Raw genomic sequence first — 13,406 nt, forward strand, 5'->3', positions numbered from 1 at the left:
GCTGGCATTGAATAGCTTTATTATTTATTATTGCTCTAACATCAGTGCTTCATGTCTGCTCCTGGTTGCATCGTATATAGAGCATGGATGATACTTAGTTTGAATAGTATCTATTCTTTTTTTTTTCTAAGCCTTCATCAAAACATTTGTCTGATATCAATATGAATTTCTCTCCAGTCTTTTTTTTAGTACAAAATTTAATCATGTTCATCCATACACAGTTGAATTCTCTGAATTACCAGATCTTTTTGTCAAAAGCCCCAACCTGATGAAATAATAGATCATCAATTCCTATTGTGAAAAGAATGGATACATGAAGTGGCTTTAATTTAGAAGTTGGTTTCTATTGGTGTGAAAAGAGAAAGTTCTTTTATCTTTTTTTAGCTACTAAGTTATGGTCAACATATACACAAATACTGGCAAGCACAATATTAACTGGAAATTTGGAGGCTGTAAATTCTTTTATTTCACTAATATTTTCTGTTCATAATTATGAATAATGAAAACAAATTGTGCTATCAAAAACAATGGTTTTGGCAATGATTTAGCTGTGATTTACTATATAATCAGAGTAATAATGCTTTCCTTTTCAAAATGATTTCCTTCTTAATCTGGAAATGAAATTAATAATTTCATGTTCACAATAGTTTGTGAACAAGGTGGCTATAAACTCCCTTAAGGGAAGAAATGCTAAAAAGAAAATAAATTCATTTTTTTAGAATAGCATATTAATATTTAACTAGGATGATGATTTTGCCTCTTCAATCATGGATTAATCAACTGAAACTCTCTCAGACCAGCAAAAAGTAGAAATCTCTAAAGAAGGTGTGCAAATTAAAATATATCTTCATAAGAACAACTTTTCTAGACCCAAAGGCAAAGTTCTGAAACTCTCAGCCAAGATCATAGAACTTGATCCTAAGGTGATTTCATAGGACAATAAGTTGTATGCTTTAGTTAAATTATCTGAGTATATTTGTTCCTTCAACAACTATTTTTTGAATATTTACTCTTCTCCAGAGAGCTGTCTTAGGAGTTAAGGATACTATGGTAAAAAGAGATAAAGTTTAGTTTGGTTGGAAACATCTATTCAGATAAAAAAAAAATTGCTAGATACCATTTCATTTATATTTTATAGCTACATCTTTCTAGAAATGAGATAAAGGTATTGAGTGTTTAACATGATTAAGACACCAAAGTAAATACCTTACTTACATTAAACCCCTTCACAACCTTTATGAGATGGGCAGTATCACTTTACCTATTTACGATCAGAAAAGTCAAGGGTTGGAGAGCTAGATAACATGGCCTATTTTTCCACTAATCAGAAGAAAAATGTGCAATTTGAATCCAGGCTAGTTTACTTTAACACCCATACCATTTCAATATGAAATTATGGAAGGGCTTCCTGTGTTAAATAGAATTATTTACCCCAAAAAGACATGTTCCTAATCTTTATCTGTGTGCCAGTGAGTGTGAATCCATTTGTAAATAGAAAGATGTAATTTTTAGTTAAGGTGTGGCCCAACTGCATGAGGGTGAGCCTTACCCCTCATTACTGGAGTCCTTTATAAATGGAAGAAATTCAAACATAGTGAGTCAGAGAAAGCCTTAGAGGGGAGTCAGAAGTCCAAAGCCACTAGATACCAGAAGGGCAGACACAGGGAGAGACAGATGGCCATGTAAGAAGCCAAGGAATCTCAAGGATCATGGCAAGCCAGCACCAGAACACTGCAGGCTCCAGGGAGAAACATATCCTTGTTGATGCCTTAATTTTGGACATCTAACCTCTGAAACTATGAGCCAATAAATGCTTGTTGTTTAAGTCGACCCATCGGGTGGGATTTGCGATAACAACTGGGCTATCTAAGACACCTCTATTTGAAGCAATTAGTATATAGATGGACAACAATAATTATTTTGTTGTTGTTGTTTTCTGATGAAATGTGGACCACCAATATAGCAGAGTCTGTGCGTGATACTCTTCAAATTTCTGTAGAAGCCGAATCTCCCTCAACAAGGGGTTGCCCATTCTAGCCCTGAAATCCTCTTATTATACTTATAGTACCCCTCACTCTTTTCTAGGGTCTCTGGCTTCACCTCTTCCTACTTTCTATCCAAAGGAATAGATCTTGAAGGATGTCATTTCTGTTCTTAAAAGATTGTTTGGCAAGGAATATCTGCTGTTTCCAGGCTACTTCCTTTTCTGTCCTGTGGAACTAGAGTTGCCATACCACCCAACCAGTTATATCTGAACTTGAGATCAACAACAAATTCTTTTTTAGTATGAGTATCTCCTAGGCATTATAATTAAAAAATGCATTGTTTATCTAAAATTCAAATTTAACTGGTGTCCTATATTTTATCTGGTGACCCAGTCCTATGCAACATGTATACCGGGTGGACAAGCTTGATTGGTTTGGTTGTCAGTGGTGGGTGGTCAGGCCATAGGAGGTTCCTCCGTGGTACACAGTTGTCCTTACTGAAGTTGCAGCTGAAGCCCATGACTTCTGGAGAACTAAGCTGGAGTGTTCTGCTTGCTCCCATGCACAATAGGCCTGCCATCAGGAAGGGATCCACTCAGAGGCCTGAGGGGCCTTCTGGGACCTGGTCTCTTCTGTACCGTTCCTCCCCATCTCCCCTACACAACCCCAACTCTTACCTACTCAAGGCTTCTGTTAAATGCAACTTCTTGCACAGATCTATCTTGAGCATTTGTCAAAAATTTTAATAACAAGGGAAACTACAAGAAGACTCAAGTGTGAGATGATTCAATCAAGGTTTGCAGGGAGAGAATTTAAACACCCATGAAACAACCTTTGCATCACGAGGCTAGGTCCAGACTGCTGGCTTATATTATAGGAAGAAAAACTGTCATATCTTTATCATGATATGGGTTGATCATGGTCATGATAACTTGGAGCCATCATCTGAAGATGCCATTGTGGGTCATTAGTCAGAAATAATTAGCAACAAGCCTATGGCCCTTCATCAGAACTAGTGAGCAACAAATAATAAGCAATACATCTGTGGCTGTTGATTAGACATATTGAGCAAGAAAATTTCCTTCTCTAACAGTGTCAGAGAAGGGCTAATTAGTAGACTCCAGAAACAAATTTCTGTCTTCCTTTTTTCACCCCCATGCAGCTATCAGAAAATTCTCAAACATAATAAAAATTACCAAGTCTCATATTTTTGCTTGATTCTCATGTTTGGGAAAAAAAAGGATTTAATTTTCATTAGAGAACACCAATGAAATTTTAATATTTCTTTCTCTATGTATCCAGGAATTGTCCTCACATTGGATGCTGTTGAGGGAGTGTGTGTGTGTTGGGGGTAATGGTGATGGTGAGTAGACAAATTAGACCTTTCTCTACCTTGTTTGATGAACCCTGTAAGATGGGAACTTTAGTTTTCAGAATGAGACCCACCTGGGAGTTCTCTCACTTTTAATCCTTCCTTAGTCCTTCTTAAGACCATACCTTCCCTTTGAGCAGCTGCCTAAATAGTGTTCTTGCTGCCAGTTCCAAGCATCATTTCCCAACAAGTCTTAAATCTCATAGTGCCCTTTTTCTCCTAGCAAATTCTACAACCATGCCAATGCTTTCTCCTCTGCATAGTTTCTGTAGCTTTAGGAAGGTGAGCTCCGTTTCTGAGAACAGCACTGGAGAGAAATGCTGGAGAGGAGAGCATTACTAATTTCTAATAACATAAAAAAAACAAAAAATCGAATTCACCTCTTCTCTTTGAACATGAATTGCTCTTTATACTTTCAGTTTCATCTCCAAATAATAGGAGTTTCTGCCAACCAAACACACCAGTTAATGATCGGATTTGTGTGAGACAGTCTTTCTGAGAGATTCAAATCCTGGAGATTATGTTTTAAGTAAATTCCTTACAAGCAGAGAAGGAAAGACAAAGGAGTCACTTGATTTTCATCAAGGTATTGCCTCTTTCTGTCACAGACAGCCAGGGGAAATAAAACACATTTTAGCTGTAACCATCTCCTTTTGTGGTAATTGCAGAATGTTTTATTCTTCCTTCACATGGTGAGTGTGTAATAAATTATTAATTCAAATTATGTATTAACATGTGCAGGACACTTTCTGGTTAGAATAGAGATAGTGATAAGTTAAAATAATTTCTTGGATTGGGGCAAGAACATATTTGAAGAGACTGTAAATTAAAAATAAATCCAAACTATATTCATGATCATACATTTATTGGTGCACACTTTTTATAGTTCTCACATTTTACTCACAAGAAGTAAACTTGTTTTAATGTGACTTAAATACTGTCTTATTTATTTTATACTAAATCTTCCTATATATTTAATACTATGTACTAAAATTATAGCCCATGTTAATTATGAAATTTAGTTTTGCTTCAATCAATTCATATTCAATGCATGGTCTGCAGAATGCAAGTCTGTGCTTTGGCCATGTATTCAGGAATAATAAGAATATCAGAATTATTATAGATTTTGAAATGTCTGTACTAATTTATGGCAACACTGAATATGTTTGGTGGCTGCCTCTCACACCAGCCTTTACTGCAGAAATAGAGTACATCATGGAGTGTTAGAAAATCTCCAAGCAGCACACTTTACAAGAGGCCATGGGACCTACGGACTGAGATTTTGGATGCTGGTGTCAGATTTATGTGGGTTGAAACACTTGCTCTGTCACTTTTGTGATCTTCTGTGTGATAGTTAACTTTTCTCAGCCTTTGTTTGCATCTGTAAAATGGGAATAATAGTAAAATTGTACATAAAATTAATGCTGTATCATAAAATTGCAAGTGAGAATTAAATAAAACAATTTGCCAAGTCATTGTATAGTAGCCCAGATACAATAAGCAATGACTATTAAAGAATTTTACTATTACATGTATAAATTTACCCATTTCTCCTACGTGAAACTACTTTATCATCTTATCATTATCTTTATCCTTTTTTTTTACATCATTTACTTTATCTTATTCCAAGTTTAGAAGTGTGCATTCTGAAGTTTGTTTGTTTTTTTTCCAAGCATCAATCCAGCTTCTTAGCTGGGAGGTGGGGGGAGAGGGTGTCTTTGAGCCAATTGAACCTCAATTTTCAATCAATTTTAAAGACCCTTAACTTGTTCTTTAAAATAATTTTTGTACCTGAACTGGTTCCTTCCTTCTGTGTCACGAACCCTTCACTGTTGTCCTTTTCCTTGTTTACCTTATGCCATCAACCAGCACTGTCCAGTAGTACTTTCTGTGATGATAGAGGCATTCTGGATCTTTGCTTACAATACCAATAACCACTAACCACATTTGGCTATTTAAAGGTAACTCATTTAAAATTCAATAAGATTAAAAACTCACTTCCTCAGGCATGCTAGCCACATTTCAAGTGTTCAGTAGCTGCCTACATCTATTGTCTACCATTTTGGGTGGCCCAGTGACAACTTGTCCTCTTGTCTTCAATTTCTCTACCATCAAATCCAGCCCATGGAATATTCCAGACTTAATAGCAAAGTGAATAGCATTGATCACACTGGTCCATGCTCAGAACCTCTTTGTTTAAAAGCATATTGTAAAAAATATATATAATGGCATGTAAAAAAATGTTCATAGTATATAGTTTATAGAAAATACAATTTATGTGATGATAAAAGCAGTGTAAATTTGACAAGTTGCATGTGTTTCTGTCTTGTTTGTATATTTGTATATCTGTACAAAAATGCTAATAATGTTAAGCATTATTTCTAAATATTATTACAAATGGTTTATATTTCATCCTCTGCATTTTACACCTTTTCTGGGTACTTCACATATTTGATTAGAATTTCTATTTTTCCATTTTTCATCTCATCTTTAGATTATGTTTTCCCAATTTTCTTAATAAGTTGGCTTAGGTTCTACAAATCTCATTGACCTAGATATCATCTACTTAAATGGTGATGCCTGGTAATGAGCAGAGTCCTACTGCTGTGCACTTAAAAATACCAAATGCCATAGAAGTTTACTTTCCTCACATTTCCTTTTTGAGAGACTGCCTATGTTTTCTAAAGACATACTTTATAAGGAACATTAGGTGGTGGTGCTGAATGGGCATATACAAGTAAAAAGAGTTGCTAAATACTCTTTAAATGAGGAATGGTTCTTTCTAACTAAAGAACTTTTATTTTGGTAAGCACTGTTGAGGTTTTCTTTTTGTTTTTCTTTTTTTGTCTTTGTTTTCTCTCTTTTTTAAATTACAAAAGTTGTGCATTTGCAGAACAATCATGCATAAAACAGATGATCCCCATAAACCATCCCACCACCACCACTTTACATGGGTGTGGAACATTTGTTACAATTAATGATACCACATTTTTATAACTATACTATTAATTAAAGTCCATGGTTTAACTTAGGGTTCACTGTGTAGTGTAGTTCCATGGATTTTTTAAAAATTTTATTCTGTTACCATATATACAACCTAACCTAACATTTCCCCTTTTAATCGTATTCAGATATATATTTCAATGCTGTTAATTGTGTTCACAATATTGTGCTATCATCATGATCATCCATTACCAAAACATTTCCATCATTCCAAATAGGAACCCTATACATTTTAAGCCTTAACTTCCCATTCCCTATGCCCACCCTGTTCCCTAGTAACCTATATTCTAGATTCTGACTCTGAGTTTGCTTATTCTAAATGTTTCAAATCAGTGTGACAAATATAATATTAGCTTTTCTGTGTCTGGCTTATTTCAGTCCACATGATATCTTTAAGGTTCATCCATGTAGTCTCATGTATCAGGACTTCATTCCTTTTTATGGCTGAATAAAATTCCATTATGTGTATATACCACATTTTACTTATGCATTCATCAGTTGATGGACACCTGGGTTGCTTTCATCTTTCGGCATATGTGAATAATGCTGCTATGAGCATCGCTGTGCAACTGTCTGAGTACCTGCTTTCAAATTTTTGGGGTATATATGGAGTAGTGGGATTGCCAGGTCATGGTAGTGCTATACTTAGCTTTCTGAGTTTTGATAACAGTGTCTGGTAGGCAGTAGCTGGGGACACTCCTGAAAGAAATTTGAATGCTTCTAGGGAATGTTTAAAGAGGGGGAGGACTAGAGGTTATAGGACTGAAATGTGCTATTGAATAATAATAATGATAAGTAATGTTTATTAATTATCCCTTATGAAGGGCATTTTTAATTACTAGGAATTTTATTTACAGGAATTTAATGCTATCCCCCCTCTTCATCAAGCCTATCAATTCTTTACACAATCATCAGCTACTAGAATGCTTAGAACACTTAATAAGGTATTTGGCTTAAGTGAATTCTTTGGTGGGGAATCTCAAAAATATGTTGACTGGACATGAGGTGAAAACAAAGACAATTCATGTAGATACAGGTGCCTCACAGTATTTGGTCTACATTTAAAGAGTTCCCTGTAAATATTGCATAGGGCTGCATATAATTTATATTATATAATATTGTGATAGACATTATGCTTGGTTGCCAAACACCCTTTTTCCCTTCTTCTTTGTGACATAGCCTGATTTTGTTTGGGTGTCCTCTACTCCCCCCCAGAAACTTAAGGCAGAATGACACCATCCCAGCTCCAGGGACAAATCATACTGGATCTAAGATCATCAAGTAGCCATTTCACCTTGACGTTGTCTTCAGAGCAGGCATTTAAGCTGGATTTCATTTACTCTGGCTAATGAGACATGAGGGAGAACCTGCTGGGGTTTTTCTAAGAAAGGATTCCTCTCTCTTAAGAAGGGGACACTAAATCGTGCTTGTTTATTTATTTGTTTGTTTGTTTTTATAAGTAAAGAATACCTGGAACTGCCTGGAAAAATGCCTGGAAGTTCTCCAGATACCTTTACCTGAGATCAGCTAGGGCAAACTCAAACAGGGAGGTTGGAGGACAAAGAAAATACCTCAAAGTATCTGGACCTTGGGAACATCACTGAGCTATTTATCACACCTAGCATCACCCTACTTCTAGATTTTATTTTAGTTGAGACAATAGATTTTCTTATGGTGTAGGAAAGGTTGGGTTGGGGTTTTAATTACTTACAACCAAAGACTTCCTAATGGATTCCGATCTCCACTCTTTGAGGTTGTAGTCAACTAGAACTTCTGTTGTTTTATTTTTCATGTGACTGTTGCTATATCATATTTCTTCAATTATGTGCTGATGACATGAATTATTTGAATAGAAGCACATGAACCACATAACTGAAAATATATCTTAACTAAATCTCAAGAGAAATACAGTGTTTGGTGACGGTAAGAGGGTACACTTGATAGGAAGAAGACAATGTTCCAAACCTGGTTTTACTACTTATAGCTGAGTGGCATTGATCCAGACTTCTCTTGTGGGAACATGGAATTCCTAATGTGCAAAATAGAAGCACAATAATAGTACCCACCTACTCCATAAGTCTATTAAAAGGGTGAAACTATAGTTTTTATTTGAAAGAGTTGAAAAACAATGCCTGACATGAAGTTTTTCAATAAATATAAGATCTATTTTCCTCTATTGGTTTGAGCCTAGTATACTGAAATATTTCTGAATTGTGATTCTTTCCCTTAATACATTTAATCATTTTACTCAGTTTTGTTTGGATTAATTTCTGTTAGCTCACCTGCTCTGATTTCACATAATTTCTTAAAATTTTGAACAGAGTAGGATAGGAAGAACTTGGTAACAAACATATGAAGACTTTAATTATATCTTATCCCTCAACTGACATTCTAATATTTTGCCTTGCAACTAATATTCCCCTGTTTTCTTCCAGGGATATCAAAGAGCTTACTGTGGGCAAACAAGACTTTGCTGAAATCAACAAAGTTTGTCCATAAAATTCACCTAATTTGCCAGTCTAGCAACTCTATCAAAAAAGAAGTTATTCTTTGTGAGCCCATGCTGGCTCCTAATGATCATTACCTTCCTTTCCAAATGCTCTCAAAACATCTGTTCAATAACATCTAGAGTTTCACTGAGGCCTTTCACGTCATATCAAGGGGTTTGTGTTTTGTCCTATGTACAAGGGGAGTCTGTGTTTTTATAGTTATTTTATGTGTCTATTTGTCTCATTAAAATGAAAGTTTCTTGTAGTTGGCGATTATGTTTATTTTTGCATCATTTTAAGTCTCAGTGTCCAAATCATGGTTAGTGCTCAATACATATTAAATAACTGAATGAATAAATGAATTTGAGAATAATTGAAATATTTTGTGTAGGCAAATTAAGCATAAATTAACTAAATAATTGTTTAAGAAATGTTATTTTTAATACAGGGTTTTTTTGGGGGGGGTGGAGATGGGAAGGGGTAAGATTATATTAGGGAGATCTGTTAAGAGTCCATGGAAAAATTTAGGCAAACATATGGGGTCTGAACTGAATGATGGTGGGTCTGTAAAGGTAAGTAAGTAAATAGGTAGGTAGACAGATTACTGTGTGTGAGGGGGGTAGGAGGGAATATTTTTACGTGATTGATTGGATCCAAGAAATGGAGAGACCCATAATTTCATCCAAGTTTTGGACTTCGGCAAACCTATTATTTTTAGGTTAGATGAATTAATAAAGTCTCCCAAATAACTAATGCATAAGTACAATAAAAGGTTATTCTTTGCTTACATAAAGGAATTGTGTGGGGCAACTCTCAACTACACAATCATTCAAGGTCCTCAGCTGACAGAGATTTTACTGATTTACAACTTGTAACATTCAAGTTTGTCTTGAAGGTTGTCTCTATCCTCTCCAGCTGAAAGAAATTTAAAATGGAGAACCATGCATGGGGGATATTTTGGACCATGTGTGGAAGTAAAGTGTGTGACTTCTTCTCCAACTCCAGCAGTTAAGTGTCCACACCTAGCAGCAGGGGAGGCTGAAGATATATTTTTACTGTGTGCCAAGAATGAGGAGAAAAATGTATGAATATTACTGTGTCTGTAGCTCAACTGGAGGGATATTCAGCATCTGTCATTAACTTGACCATATAAATGGGAAGAGGATACACCAAAGTGGGTAGAAGAAAGGGTATTATGGGAATATGGGTTTATTGTGGGGCATAAGCTTGAGGTACCAATTAAACAACCATATACATACATCCATTAAGGAGACAGAAATGCAATGCTTGAGTTTAAATGGGAGATTTGTTTGGAGTTGCAGATACAGAACTCATTGGTTTATTAGTGATTGATATCATACAATTAAAGGAACTCTTTAATTAGACCAGATGATACAGGAAAAACAGAGGAAAGAAGAAAAAAAAAGCCAATAGATAAACCCTAGAGTGAAAAATATATGAAGTCCATGTAGTCAGACAGAATTCTGAAAAAGGAAGGAAAATCCAAGAAAAGAAAAAAGATATCATGGAAACCATAAGACACAGATAATAGATGATTGTGTCTAAAATGATTTTAAGATACCATAGAGAGGTATAGTCAGATTAGGATGGAAATGTATCTTTTCGTAATAAGGAGATGTGTGTTTTAACAAACCAGTTTCAATGGTGTATGAAAGAAAGTGTCATATTAAAAACTCAATTATTAGAAAAAGAAAATAGATTGTAACCAGAAGGATGCAGGAAAACACTTGTTTTTGCCATTCTTGTTAAAAATCAAAGCATCTGAAGGAAGTTTATATGTTGAAAGAAAGGAATTATTAGAGTCGGAGAATAATTGACACACGTCCAAGTGCATGGAATCTGAAATGTAAGTAAAAGGATTTTCCTTGTACTGGAAAAGGGGCCTCCCATCTTCTAACTAGTAGGAAAGATGGGAATCATCATCTCTGAGCTCTGAACTGTAACTTATTGAGTTTTTAAATTTGGATTTGTTTAAAATAGCTTTAATTATATTTAAAAATTAAATAGAATTGGATTTAACAGTTATACCTGTTACCTGTCTCTGTTTACGAAACCATCCCAAATTCGGTGGTTTTAGAGAACCCGCATTTTATATGCTTGTGATTTGGAAGTTTAGCAGTTTGGGTGGGGTTCAGCTTGGTAGTTCTGCTGGTGCTTCTAATTGGGGTTACTTACTGTGTCCGTAGCTCAACTGGAGGTAGATGGTCTAAGACGGCTTCTCTCACATGTCTGACAGCTCGTGCTTATTATGGGTTCTGGTCTTATCCAAGAAGGATTGTCTCTGATCCATGTGACCCCTTATTTACCAGTAATATAGACTGGAGTTATTCACATGGTGGCCTTGGGACAGCTTTCCAAGGAGGCGGGAGCAGCAGCTGTGCGACCTGTTGAGGCTTAGCCTTGGAAGCCACAGTGTGCCAAAGCAAGTCCCGTGGCCACCCCAGATACAAGGATTGGAGAAAATAACTCCTCCTCTTGATGGGAGGGGCATAAAAGTGGCATTGAGAGGAGTCTGCATGCAGGCACAGCAAAATAGCGCTGCAATTCAAAGACAACTGTAGCTTTAAAACACAAGACTATATTCTTTCAAACTAAGGCATGAATAGGGACAATATAGGGCTGGTAAGGCAGCTGCAAAAGTTATTAGGGACCCGGGTCTTTCTATGTGTCTGCTCACCATCTAAAGATGTGGTTTTCATTTTCAAGGTCATCTCACATTTGAAGATGCCTGTTGGAACTCCAGCTGTTAAATCTGTACCAAGTAGAAGAAAGTGAGGAGAAGAGAAAAATAGGGCTGCTGATTTCAGATGAGTAAGGTCTTTCCAAGGAGACTGCTTCAGCAACCCCACATAGCCTTTCCTATTGTATCTTATTAGCCAGATTTAGTTACATGAACTACAGTTTGTACAAGGGAAGCTGGTCAGGGATAGGGATATTGAATCCTTTCATAAAATTAGGTTTTGTTCTAAGGATGGATGGGAAAATGAGTACATATATGCAAACTCCATTCTCTGCCACAGTCCTTAACCTATCATTACTCAATTATTTTGTACTTTTTTTTTAAAAATAGGTGATTTTATATTTCTGATATTTAACACAATAGTATTTTTATTCATTTACTCCTTCATTCATTTACTTACTCACTAAGTCTTTGCCAATTTATTTGATCAATGGTCATGTTTTGAAAGCTTGTATGTTATTAAAAAGTTAAGATCTACAGGAAGTGCCAAAATAATTAAAGGCATGAGAAATACTTCAGTGAACATTATATAGAGTTATAGTTATGAGACATATACATTAAATGGTGATATAAAGATTAAGTTATAGGAATGATGATATTAATGTGGGTTTGATTACTTCATTTTCCTTAGTATTTTATTGTTTTTAACAAAGTATACATTTATAATGCTTACATTGGATTCAGGTTATTGAATTTTTCAGCTGCTCCATACAGAGGCTGCTCTTATATTTATCCTTTTCATTCAAATCCAATTATACTCACAGTAGTAAAGAAAAGAAAAGTAGCTAACTGTTGGGAGTGAAACTTAGAAGTTCCCACTTTTTTTAGTTACCCGGAATGAACAACATAATGAGCTTTATTCTCTCCGCCATGGGGTGCATGGATTTCAACTTGGGGAAAAAGAATTTTTAGAATCATAATATGTTATATTTTCATGATCATCTAATCTAGCCATATTTCCAGAAAGCCTGAGGTCTTTAAAACAAATCAAAACAATTTTGGTCAGATTCTTGACTTCACATGAAGAAAGTACAAGAAGCATGTCATTCTGGGCACAAAGGTTCTTTGGAAATGGTCCTTTCTCTCCACCCCCTGCTAGAATCTGATTAAAACAAGAATTGAGCTCCTGAAGAATCCAGTCTCAACACCATTTTCTTAAACTAAAATGACGGTAAGCTGACATGGGGTGCATAATTATGATCATTATTAAACTTATATAATCTCTGCTCATAGATTTCTACCATGTTCTACCTTCCCCACATACACTGACCTCCACTTTTTCTCCACACATATTAAACACCACCAAAGTTATAAGGACTCCTAGAAGTTGGAGCTCCTGTAATCCAAGCTGTCACCTGAGATGGGAATCATCTATAGTATTCCTAAGTGGACAGTCATTTAGACTGGCAGTAGCCCATTGTGGTCTCACATTTTCCTGCACACCCTCAGAAATACGGTATCAAAGGACTTATACTTATAGATAGGAAATACCTCTAATGGCTTAAAAGAGGAGCCAACTTCCCAACAATTGTTTTAAAACAAACAAAAATAACAAAACACTTCTAGGAATCAGCTTTCCACCTGGGAGTTAACAGTTGCTAAAGGCAAAAGAGTCCAGACTCCCATTGCCTGAGTAACATTTGATTTCAGTATGTGTGGAATTTGAATATCCTATCATTAAATCAAACCTCCAGTTTCAATTGGACCAAATCAAGCAACACATTAGTTTGCAGCTCTAAACTAGAGTTTATTGACAGTTAAACCAATGGAAATATGTGTCCTTGGCAAATTTCAAC

The sequence above is a fragment of the Choloepus didactylus genome, chromosome 12 (assembly GCF_015220235.1).
Source record: "Choloepus didactylus isolate mChoDid1 chromosome 12, mChoDid1.pri, whole genome shotgun sequence".
Classification (NCBI taxonomy): domain Eukaryota; kingdom Metazoa; phylum Chordata; class Mammalia; order Pilosa; family Megalonychidae; genus Choloepus; species Choloepus didactylus.